Source organism: Phyllostomus hastatus, unplaced genomic scaffold (assembly GCF_019186645.2).
Source record: "Phyllostomus hastatus isolate PE091 unplaced genomic scaffold, TTU_PhHast_1.1 phas_contig_29, whole genome shotgun sequence".
Lineage (NCBI taxonomy): Eukaryota > Metazoa > Chordata > Mammalia > Chiroptera > Phyllostomidae > Phyllostomus > Phyllostomus hastatus.
The window spans coordinates 11,727,550-11,739,816 of NW_025333835.1; the positions used below are offsets into that span (position 1 = coordinate 11,727,550).

General features: G+C 35.0%; 1 non-coding gene across 1 annotated transcript; it reads left to right on the forward strand.

Moving 5' to 3' along the window:
• The first annotated feature begins 848 nt into the window (after positions 1 to 848).
• Positions 849 to 977, forward strand: LOC123818999. Its single transcript, XR_006785759.1, has one exon. It is a non-coding gene; the product is annotated as a small nucleolar RNA SNORA30/SNORA37 family (small nucleolar RNA).
• Positions 978 to 12,267: the final 11,290 nt, after the last annotated feature.

The window sequence follows — 12,267 nt, forward strand, 5'->3', positions numbered from 1 at the left end:
ATTCAGCAAATATTTATTATTTGGTAACTCCATACCCTAGGAGAAATTCTACCTATTCTCTGAAACCAACTGAACTTGTACCTTTTTAAATAAATAATTAAATACCCTAACCTGTGTTTCACTTACACAACATGACTATAGCACTTCTGCTGGTGTTATTTTATGCATTCTATGATTTTTTTTCTTACTGTAGAGTGTTTGTGACATTTTAAAAAACTACTTACATGTGTTGTATGGCCAGATTCTTGGTTCTTTAAATTTTTTGCCCTAAACTAAAAGCATTCCATGCCTCCTTTTGGCACTTCTGATATATAAATTACTGGCATACTGTAAGAACAATTTTATCTTCTTTAAAGTCTTCTTAGCTGAAAAATAATGGAACTTAGGTTGAACAATACATAGGGAAGAAGTCCCAACAAGCAGGAAAGGAAGTTTGAAAACTCTGACATGTAATTTTAGACGCCTGGACACAAGTGTGAAAATATCTGTTCTCATTAGAAAGTGACTGCTGACGGGGAGGGTACAGGGGCAGAGAGGAGAAGTTGGCAAACGTAAAATCTGTCTCTCTACTTCTGAAACCTGCAGTTATGCTAAAGTGGTTTATACTTTTTTTCACTGTTACGTTAAGAAAAGATAGACCTGACAAATAATTTTATACTTTATTTGTTTGATTATATAATACTTTATATCCCTAAGTAGAGCAGGGTAGGGAGAATTTAGGAATTGTTGTTACCAGTAATATTCCAGATATATTTGTTTAGATTCATAATTCTTACTGAAGAGTTTTCTCTTATAACTCTGTGTGTAAATTTATCTAATTCACCTAGTTAATTAAAGAGTGAAAATATTTAGCACTTTCACAGGTCCTCTCCCAGGCAGCCGGGCCAGGATTTGGTAGCTGGTGCTGAAAGAAAACCCTTGAACACATCCTTGCCCTGGGACTGTGCCAGTGGCAGCTGTCACTCAACGACACAGAAAGAAAAAAATGAAAATATATTGATAGTATCAATGTATTAAAGATTCAAGTCTCAGATTAATTTATTTTATAAATATTTATTGAGCACTAACTATGTGTGAGACACTGTTCCAAGCACTTGTACTTGACAGGCTTGCATGTTGGTGCAAGATACAAAAAATAAACAAGTACAAAAAATGGGTTAATGATAAATAGTATGTGTGTAAATAATTAAAGTAAGATGAAGTTTATATTAAATAACAGGGTGGATATTTTAGACCAGACAACCGGAAAATGTTTTGCTGAAGAGGTGTTGTTTATGCTAAGATCTGAATAACAAAACCATGTCTGTGAAGATGAGTGGGAGAGGAGTCCAGGCTGTGGGGCCAGGTGGGACAAAGGCTGCGAGGTTCCAGCAACTGTGGCGCATATGAGAAACAGAAAGAAAGTGAGCCTCATAGGGGACAGAGGGTAGTGTGAGATGAAACACTCGAGGAAGGTGGAAGCAATTTATGTGCGACTTTGTTAAGTCATGAGGGAAAACGGAATTTCATTTTGTAATCAGAAATCTAGAAATTTACATAATGTAACCGATGACTGTTGTGTAGAGAATGTATACAGTCATTTATTCAACAAATATTCACTGAGCATTTTGCAGACACCAGACACTGTTCTAGATATGAGAAGGATGTGTGCCATGATATTGGCTTTTTTGAATTTGCTTTATATTGAAAAAACATAGAGTAAACAATAAGCAAATGAAAAATATACAACAGGTGGAAAAATTATAAATGCTAGGGAGAAAAGGAAAAGCATAACAGGGAGGGGAGAATGAGGAATGCTATAGGAGAGGGAAGATGGGTAGTTGGGGAAGGCAATATTAAAAATGTATTTGAACAAATACTTGAGAATAAAGGAAGGAGTGTGAAGCCAATTCATTTTACTCCATTACTTTTATAGTTAAGGAAATGTCAACTGTAGTGTTAGAATTCGTCTTATATTTTCACCTCTTATCACCACCTTTATTTCATTCCATGGCTTGAAAATTGCTCTTTAACTTTTGTGTTGTTTCAACACAATATTCAAACTTTATTTTTGCTGACACTAAAAAGTTCTGTATTTAATGAATTTTAGATAATGCTCTAGACAAATATCTTTTTATGATTTTTTATTTGCTTGGTTTTGCTATCACCTCTCAATATCATTTTTAATTTGCAGTAATTCAAATAGACACAATTATCAAAATAGCTGCAACAAAGTTTTGATGGTTAATTTCATGTGTCAAGTTGGCTAGACAATAGAATTCAGTTATTTCGTCAAATACTTTTCTAGATTTTCTCTGAATATAATTTTTAGATGAGATTATTATTTCAATCAGTAGTCTTTGAATAAAGATTACCTTCAATAATGTCAATGGGCCTCATCCAATAACTTCAGAGTCTTAAGAGAGGGAAAAAAATTTAAAAAAGACTGATTTCCTCAGAGCAGTAAGGAATTCTGCCAGCAGACTGCTTTCAAACTTAAGCTGCAACATTGATTCTTCTGTGGTTTTCAGCCTGACAGCCTACTCTGAAGATTTTGGACTTGCTAGCCTCCACAATCCTGTGAACCAAATAAATTTCTCTCTCCAAATTCGATCTAGATCTAGATCTAGAGATGGATATAGATATAGATACACATACATTTACATATGTAGATAGGTATCTCCTATTGATTGTTTCTCTATATAATACATAAGATGTATTCTGAAAAAAATAGAATCTTTTCTAATAAAGTTGGAAAAGATACAATAGCCCTGTAAAGTACTGATTATTGGAGTGATAACATGGACAACCCTGTGGGGACTCCATGGGGTGGTGGAGGAGGTGGAAAGGGTAAGTGATGATGGACAGACACTCGACTTGCAGTGGCAAAGAACACATTGTCAAGATGGTGTGTTGTATAATTATGCACCTTCAACCTGCAAATTTTGTAAACCAGTGTCCCCACAATAAATTCAATAAAAAAAACAACACCAGAATGCATAATCAGGAAAATTGTGAGAAGGAAGAAAAGAACATTATTTAAAATGTAAATACTGAAGTAAGCTGATATAAAGTTATATAAATTATAATTATAATTATAATTACTATTATAATTAGTTTATTTAAAGTAAATTCCAAAATTTAAATATATATATATATTTAATCTATTAACAGAAATATGACATAGTATAAAATGAACTAAACTTGTTTCAGGCCAAGCAATGAACCCAAAACAGTGACAACAAAGAAATAAGTAGAGTCATAGACCCAAACAAGCTACAACTTCTCGATCTAGAAGTGGTTGCCCTTTTGCCCCTGTGGTACTTCCACAGGTATCTTCTTTTTTTTTAATATTTTATTTATTTATTTTTAGAGAGGGAAGGGAGGGAAGGGAGAGAAAGAGAGAGAGAGAGAGAGAGAGAGAGAGAGAAACATCAATGTGCGGTTGCTGGGGGTTATGGCCTGCAACCCAGGAATGTACCCTGGCTGGGAATCGAACCTGGGACACTTTGGTTCCCAGCCCACGCTCAATCCACTGAGCTACACCAGCCAGGGCTCACAGGTATCTTCTTATTTCATGTGTCATTGCCTCCAGCTTCTGTGTTTTAGTCAAAGGATATACCTGATTTAAGTTGAGATAATCAGATTGTATTCTAAGAACTTTTGAAATAGAAATCAGAGAAAGCTAGTTAATTTACCTATAGATGGAACTGAAAAGTGTGGATCTGGTCCATTTAGATCATGTGATTAATAAAGTAGTAAAAACAGTTCAGGGAGTTTAAGGTTGAGAAAGAGAGAGAGGAAGGATGAAAGACAGGAGTGAAAGAGGAAAAGGAAAAACTTCAAGCACATCCACAGTCATGAACAGAGGTGAGTAGAGGAAAGAGACCTCTGCTTGGTTCCTGAGCAGTACCACCCCTCAGATACTGACTCTTGTGGAATCTGTGAAAAGTGGAGTATCTTAGTGTAGACTGCTTCTTCAAACAAAAGGCTATTGGCTAAAACAGGATGAAGAAGATCCTATGACAGACAGAAGTTGTGGATTCAGAGGTTTCCTGAGAACAGTAAGATAGGCTGGCAGAGAGTTGAGGTAGCACACAGAAGCAGAACCAGAAGAAAAGAAAAGAAAAAAAAAGGCAAACAGCCAAATAAAAATGTGCCTTCTGGATAGGTTATTTTTTTAATAAAATCATATGAGTATTATAATGAGATGAATTTTTCACACATTATATTGAAATATTCAATTTAGTAAAAAGTCATTATCATCAGTTTTACAGTCAGTATTTAGAAGTAAAACAAGGTGGCTAAAATTTGGGGTTTTTTTTGTTAGAAGGGCTGTGTTACAATTGAGCTAATGGCATAGTCTCCCAAACTAAGAAACTTGATAGGCCTAGGCCAGTAGTCATGACTTACCCATAACTATTCCTTGCTAGAAATCCCAAGCAAAGAGAGGCCTGGGAAAAGTAAGAAATAATGCATATCCAAGTTTGAACCTCGGAGTTGCTGAGGGGAGCTGAACAGCAAGACTGACACTGATCATTTCTCAGTACAAATTTGACAGATCTAGTATGTGTTTCTAGTCTAAAAAATTGTTTTTGAGAAACTCTTGGATGACATAGAGAACATTAACACTTTAGCATCAACTTAACAAGGGATCTGACCATGTAAGGATATTGTGCCTGTCAGCTAGAGTGCCCCCAAATCCTAGGTTTAAAAGCAAAACAAAAACTCTTGTGTTTAATCATTGTGACTCATCTTCTAAAACCATAAAATGTCCCAGCAATCCCAGTACTTCAGTCTTGTAAATAGTATCTTTTAGACACTGCTTCTCTCACCCAGATGGAACATTAACATTCGTTGTCAGACCAAGGGACTTAAACTGTAAACACACGGGCATGGACATGATTTCATCAACTAAAGACTTTCCTTCCAGAGAAAATTTACATTCATTTGCAAGCCAGAATAAGATCTGTATTGTTATTTAATTCTTCATTTCTTGCAAACTGCCTGTCTTACCTGTTGTTTTATTTTTAATACATGGTCTAAATGAACGCAATGGATTAGCAAAATTATTGATAGTTTCAATTATACATTTAGTGTGATTGCCAAAATATTTATATAAATAATCTCAAATTGGATAGGTCTATATCTTTACTTTCTGATAATTTTAGGAAGTTCTTTTTCAATACCCCTAGAACAAGCCTATTTCAGTCTCCAAAATTAACTGTTATTCTTTTCTTTTTTTTTCTCCTCTTCCATGTTTTTTTGTTGCTACTATTCATTTTGCCTAGAATTGTTTCCTTATTATTGTATGTCACTTTCAGTTGAGAGTAACTCCTTGAAGACACTAGTTTTTCTGCCTCGTGTCAGCCACAATGACCTAACATCACTTTACATCCATATCTCTATACAACCTAAGTAGAATTGGAATTGACCATCAGATTCTGTGTACTTTGTTCCTGGCTGCCTGTCACAAATGCCCTTCAAGTAATATGGCTTGTATTCCAAAAGTTCTGCCAATCATGTAGGACATAAATGAATCTTCTAGACACAGCTATTTCTAAAGCTATTTTTGAGATGGCATAGCCTGTATCTTGATGACTCTAAATGGTTATAAACTCTCGTTTTGAGATGGAAACATGTGTAATGCTCTATGAATCATTATTCATGATAGTAAAAATAGCATTACCACCCAGTGAAAACAATAGCAATAATGGCTCTGGTTTATTCTTTGTGACTTAAAGTGACTCATTCAATTCTCTGAAGAGCTAATAAATACTTGTAAAATATGTGTTAATTTAGTGTACTAAAAAAGATGTGTTATATAAATGCACAATAATCAAATAACAATAGCAACATTGTGCTCACAAGTAATGAATAATGAACTATATGAAAAACATGACTTCAATCTTAAATTTTAAAATTAGATTTAGAGGTTTATTTTATTTCATGTAAGAAAGTGCAAAATTAAACATTGGTTCTAATATTCAAGTGCGATGCATTAAAAGTTGAGTTTTCACACTCTGGCATTGGGAATTTAATTGCTACTGAAAATGGCATTAATACGATAATGGTATGTTAAAAAGGGAGCCTTTCACTCCTTGTTTCCCCTAGCCTAAGTGTATATCATTTTCTTTACTTTTCCCCTCTATCCTATGTAAGCAGAAGCCTCAAAACTTTTTAAAACTTCAGTGATCCAGTGATCATTCAAAATATATAGGCAGCCAGAATCAAATTGCAAACTGATATATGAGGCCTGTCCAGAAAGTATCCCACCATGTACTATGAAAAATAGAGATTTATTTAAGAAGATACAAGATACAAGAAACATTGTACACAGGGCAATGATGCCTCAGTCTCCTTCAAAGTAGCACCTTGGGACCTCACACAGTTCTCCTAGTGTCTCTTCCACTGTCCAAAACACTGCAAAACCATCTTCTGGAATCACCATCAGTTGCCCCATCTTATTTTCCTGAATCTCACTGAGAGTCTGAAATCTCTTCCCTTTCAAAGATGATTTTAGTTTTGGGCAAAAAAACAGAAGTCACAGGGCACCAAATCTGGGCTGTAGGAGGGCTGAATGACCTGGGCTGGAGATCTTTGTTGATTGCAGCCCATACATGTTCAACATTCTCAGGTGTTCTGCTTGTTTTAGGCTTTCCAGAATGTCAATCACTTTCAACAGATTCTCAACCATTTTTGAAGTGTTTGCACCACACTTTTATTTGTGCTGCCCTCATTGCATCATCCCTGAAAGTCTTCTGAAACATCCGAATAGTTCCCATGGAGGAATGTTCAAGCTTAATGCAACATTTGATGTAGATTCAGTGTTCTACTTTTTCAGTTATTTTGAATGTGACAGCCACACAGTATACATGCGCATTCAACAGTGACCACCACCCCCACTGACTAGTCCAGTGAAGTCGTCGTTGTTCAAGCATGCACATTCCAATCCTCTCTTCTTGGTTGCCAGGTTATGATACCCTGCAAACCATTCTCATATTAATAATTGCTGCTGGACTTTTTCTAGACATACCTCATACAGTCTTTGAGTCTTTGGCAGAATCAAAGATGAACATGAGATTGTGAAGAAGCTTACCATCAGGGGAAGGAGAAAGAGACAGAAATGATTTATAAAAATCACTAACACCATATACTCGAACTATTTCTATCAAAGAGGACACTATTTATAATTTCCTGCAACATTCTTTTCCCTTTCTCCTCAAGTTCTTTACACCTCGAAGATATTCTGGAGCCCTCATGTTCCAGATACAGAGCTCTTGTCCTTTGTCTTTTCTCCTTGTTCTTTTCATTTCTTTATTTCTTAAATTGATCAAGCCATTCTCATAGGAACAAATAGTCCTTCAGGAGATAAAAGTAGGGAGAAAATCATTGGACAAATACAAACTTGTATTTGGCAGATGAGGTAAAGATAAAAAGCAGGACACTGTTACACAGATGTAATTGATCTGTCCCTCATGAATAACTCAAATATAATGGTCAAGAGTGAGCTGTAGGCTCTGGAATGTGTAAATCCAAATAGCTGGTCTATCAATTACTTTTTCAATGACCTTGGACAAATGTCTTACATGGTTTTCTTTGTATATATAAACATATATATCATGTATCATAAATGTATATTAAAATGGATTTAAAAATTGAATAAATTAATGAATATAAAATATAATAATAAATGTAATTATATACTCACATGAATATATATCATTATATAATATAGAATGAGTATCAGTGGGGCAAAGGTAGGTTTACTGTTGTGATTACATGAAACACAGAGTTTATTCTTGTATTACTATTTGTTAATTATCATATTATTGCCCATACAAATAACTGAAAGCCTGTTTTTTTCTCTACCCTGTATAATAATGAACCTAATAATAATATCTAACTCATAGGGCCATTGTACAATTTGGTGAATAATTAAATATTGAATCCTTAGTACATTGTCAATCATATGGTTGATGCTCAATAAAAATTTACTATCACTTTTTATTATTGTTACCCTGGCCTGAAATTTGAATTTGTTTCCCAAGTGTCTAATAAATGAATTAGCAAAAATCATTATTTTGCATGGATGATTATTTCTTAATGAATTTGATGTTTGCACAGTAAAGCACTTAGGCTAACCACTTTACTCACAAAACTGTATTTACTTCTGTTTTCTAAAAATGTGTAGTTACATTTCATAGTGAAAGTCTGTTACTTCCATGATGAGATCTATAAAATATTATTTCTATAATTTAGGAAGACACCAAATGAATTATTAATTATGTTTAACCTTGACTATACATTCTAGACAAAGGCAGTTTTAAAATGATACAAAGGATCAGGCCCTGTCAAAAGATATTCTGACTCATAAACTCTATGGTCAAACTGGGCATTTGTAATTTTTTACCCTCCCTAGGTTCTGCGAATGTACCACCAGAGTTAAGAAAATCCATGGATATACATGATTATATCATTCAATTTGAGTTCTAAAAGAAATTTTACCAATTATCTAGTCTAAATATCTCTATAACTCATATTCTTGTACTATGTGTTTGAACACATCTATCTGATATAACCCATTTTTTGAGTAGCTCTGGAAATCAGGGAAAAAAAATACTGTTTTTTCACAAGTTGGCCTTTCAATTATTTAAACAATTGACATTTCTACTGTGCCTACCAGACTTTTTCTTACAGGCTAAGCATCACAAACTCTTTCTACTAAACTGTACGCACACAATGCTTTTTCTTGTTCAGTTTGGCACTCAGGCTGAACACTGAGCAATATATGAGCATCATTGTATGTATTCTTTGTCTACTAAATCAGTCTAAAAATATGTCAATTTTAAGGTGTCTATTTTATAATTCATACATCCTGCTGCTAACATAGCTACTATATTAGTTATCTATTACTGAATATCCACTACCCTCAAAACTAAGCAGGTAAAAACAGTATACATTATAAATGGCATTATTATAAAGTGACAAAACATTTATTTTATCACATCATTTCTGAGGGTCAGGAATGTAGTAGTGGCTTACCTAGGTGGTTTTCTCTCAAGGTCTCTCATGAGGCAGCAGTAAAGTTTTGGGTTGATGTCAGTGGTTGCTGGCTAGTGTCAGTTCTCCCTGGCTATTGGCTGGTGATTTCAGTTCTTTATTATGTGGGCCTTTCTACAGGGCTGCCTCATGACATGGCAGCTGACTTCCTCCAGAGAAAGTGGTCCAAGGGATAGATGCAACACCCAAGGCAAAAGCTGCAATCCTTTACAAACCTAATAACAGAAGTGGCAGGCCATCACTTCTGTATGATAATCTTAGAGGCAAGTCATTAAGTCTAGCCAACACTCAAGAGGAAAAAAAATAACCTCTATATCTTGAATGAAGGACTGCCAAAGAACTTGTGCATATGATTTTAAAACCACCACAGCAGTGATCCTGCATTGGTGCAAATGCTCTTCTTGTAAATAACTAAAACACTTTATCATCCTTTCAGATGTATTTTTACAAGGTTATTGAGACTTTTTTTGATTCACATCCTAACTTATTCCCCTTCCTTCACAACATTATGTTACTTGATTATTTGATAATCACACAATGCATATATTTACCTAAGCTAAATATAAAACTCTTGAGACAGATCTGAGCAGGACTCTGACATGGTAATAAACCAGCCCTCCAGGATGACACTAATTCATAGTGCAAGATACACTATCACTTACAAAGCTTATCCCATACAATCACATCTTTTCACCTTCAAAAGGGAATAATGTGGCACTCTGTTGAAATATGGCTCAGATCTACAAATAACATTTTCACCAGGTTTGGTTCAGAAATATCATAAAGGAGGGAAATAGACTTATCCTTCTTCCCTAATAAATGACCCATTATGTTTTGTCATAAAAACATCTGTGGCAATTGATTCTGAAATGCACCTTCACATCTGATCAGTTTCAACTTTCTTGCATCTCCCCTATTTTCAATGACTTCTCTGATACCCTTTGGCTGCTTTGTGGATTATTTTGGAATTATCTTCATAAATTAAAAAGTAACAGCTAAACAAGGGTTAGTCTATTTAAAGCCAATGAGTCTATTTTTAAAAAATATTACTTGTTTGCATTATTTTGGAAGTTTCAGCATATCCTCTCTTAAATTTCTTCTCCTATTTAATAAATATTTCTTGTTTTCGTTTTTTAAGATTTTATTTATTTATTTTTAGAGAGGGAAGAAAGAGAGAGAGAGAGAGAGAGAGAGAGAGAGAGAGAGAGAGAGAAACATCAATGTGTGGTTGCTGGGGGCTGTGGCCTGCAACTAAGGTATGTGGCCTGACTGGGAATCGAACCTGCGACATTTTGGTTTGCAGCCTGTGCTCAATCCACTAAGCTACACCAGCCAGGGCTATATTTCTTGTTTTCTAATCATCCTCAAATGATAAATTATTAAGTGGAAGCCAAACTAGCACAGGCCTTGAAACAACTAAAAATGATAGTATTCTTTTTACCATTGTAACTGTACAACATCAGAATATCAAATCAAATAGGAAGTCTTATATTGATACCAAGAATATTTTCTAGAAACAAATGATAAAAGTATGTCTTTTAGTTTCCAGAAGGTGAAGCTTTTGGGGAGTTTTAAGGGTAAGATAGTCAAAACAAAATCCAGTCTGGTTTGAAAAATCTAGAATATTCAACTTCTCTTAAAAGTCAAGTTCTAATTCCCTGAAGTAAAGACTGAAGTTCAGTTTCTAAGTAAAATTTTTCTACAAAGATTTTATAAATGTTTTCTTATTGCAATAAATTCATGTCCTCTGACCATCCAGATTATATATATATATATATACACAAAACAACACCATTTTATTGGCTTTTTCAAGGCCTTTTTGATTTTATTCTGAGGATTTTTCTCTTAATAGTATTTTCATTTTTACAGATCCTTGGTATACTAATCTGTGTAGCACTAAGCAATTCATATTTGTTAACCCTCTTTGGAAACAGGTGTTCTTGCCATACTGGAGCCAGAGTGCAGTTCTAAATCTCCCTTGGCAACATTCAGCATCAGTGCATAAAATAACAACCAACTAAACAAAAAACAGAAAACAAAACCAAGATCACAAAAATATAATAAAACCAAAAGAATGGTGAGAAGAAAAGAAAAAGAATTTAAATTTTAGCTGTACTCTCATTCCCGAAAGTACTGAAACATACTCTAAGAAAAAAAAATTTATATGATACCATTGAGACACATTTGAGACAATTCATACAGATAATTTTTTCTGACAAATTTTAAATAGTGTAATTTTTACCATCATTAATTGAAAATTAGGTGATGAACAATAGCAAAACTTGAAATTGTTTCCTTGTCCTAGAGAGGTTCTCATTATTCTTCATTTCTTCCCCAAATATCTCTTTTTCAATCTAATTCTCTGTAATTTTAAGAACTTACAGTAGAGTAAATGCTGCTGGTATTTACCAGGCACCATGGTTTGGAAAATCCCCAGGCCTTTTTTTTTCAGCAACTTCCTGACGAATAGAAGAGTAGGGTAGATACATTTTGCTTCCTATTACAACCAAAGGAAGAACAACAAATTTGAAAACAAAAAATAACCAGAACTGCTAGAAAACGAAACTGTATAGAAGTCCAATAACAAGGAGCTAAAGAAGAAACATTCACCCAGGCCAGTAGGAGGGGCAGAGACATGCATCCGGGGCAGAGATGACTCTCTACAAGGTGTCAGCTGGTGGATCAGATAGTCCCATGTTTGCATGAAGATAAACCAGGAGGAACAACTGGGAAGTGAGACAGACTTCACAACCCAGGATTCCAGGACAGGGAAATAAAGCCCCAAAATCTCTGATTGAAAAAAACTGTGGAGATGGTGTTGGCAGGAGAAACTCCCAGCCTCACAGGAGAGTTAATTGGAGAGACCACAGGGTCCTAAAAGGTACACAAACCTACCCTCCTGGAAATCGGCACCAGAAGGGTTCAATTTGCTTGTGGTACTGCAGAAAGTCACTGAAAGCAGCTGAGAGATGAGCAAGGGACATTGTTCCCTGTCAGACCCCTCCCTGACATACATCACCAAACAAAGTGAAGAGGGTTGCCCCACCCCAGTGCAAATGTAAGGCTCCACCCCTTATTAGTAACAGGTGCACCAAGACAAACAAATATGGCCCAAATGAAAGAAAAGATCAAAGATCCAGAAAAAATACAACTGAGCAATGAAGAGATAGCCATCTTATCAAGTGCACCGTTCAAAGCACTGGTAATCAGGAATGGTTGAGTATG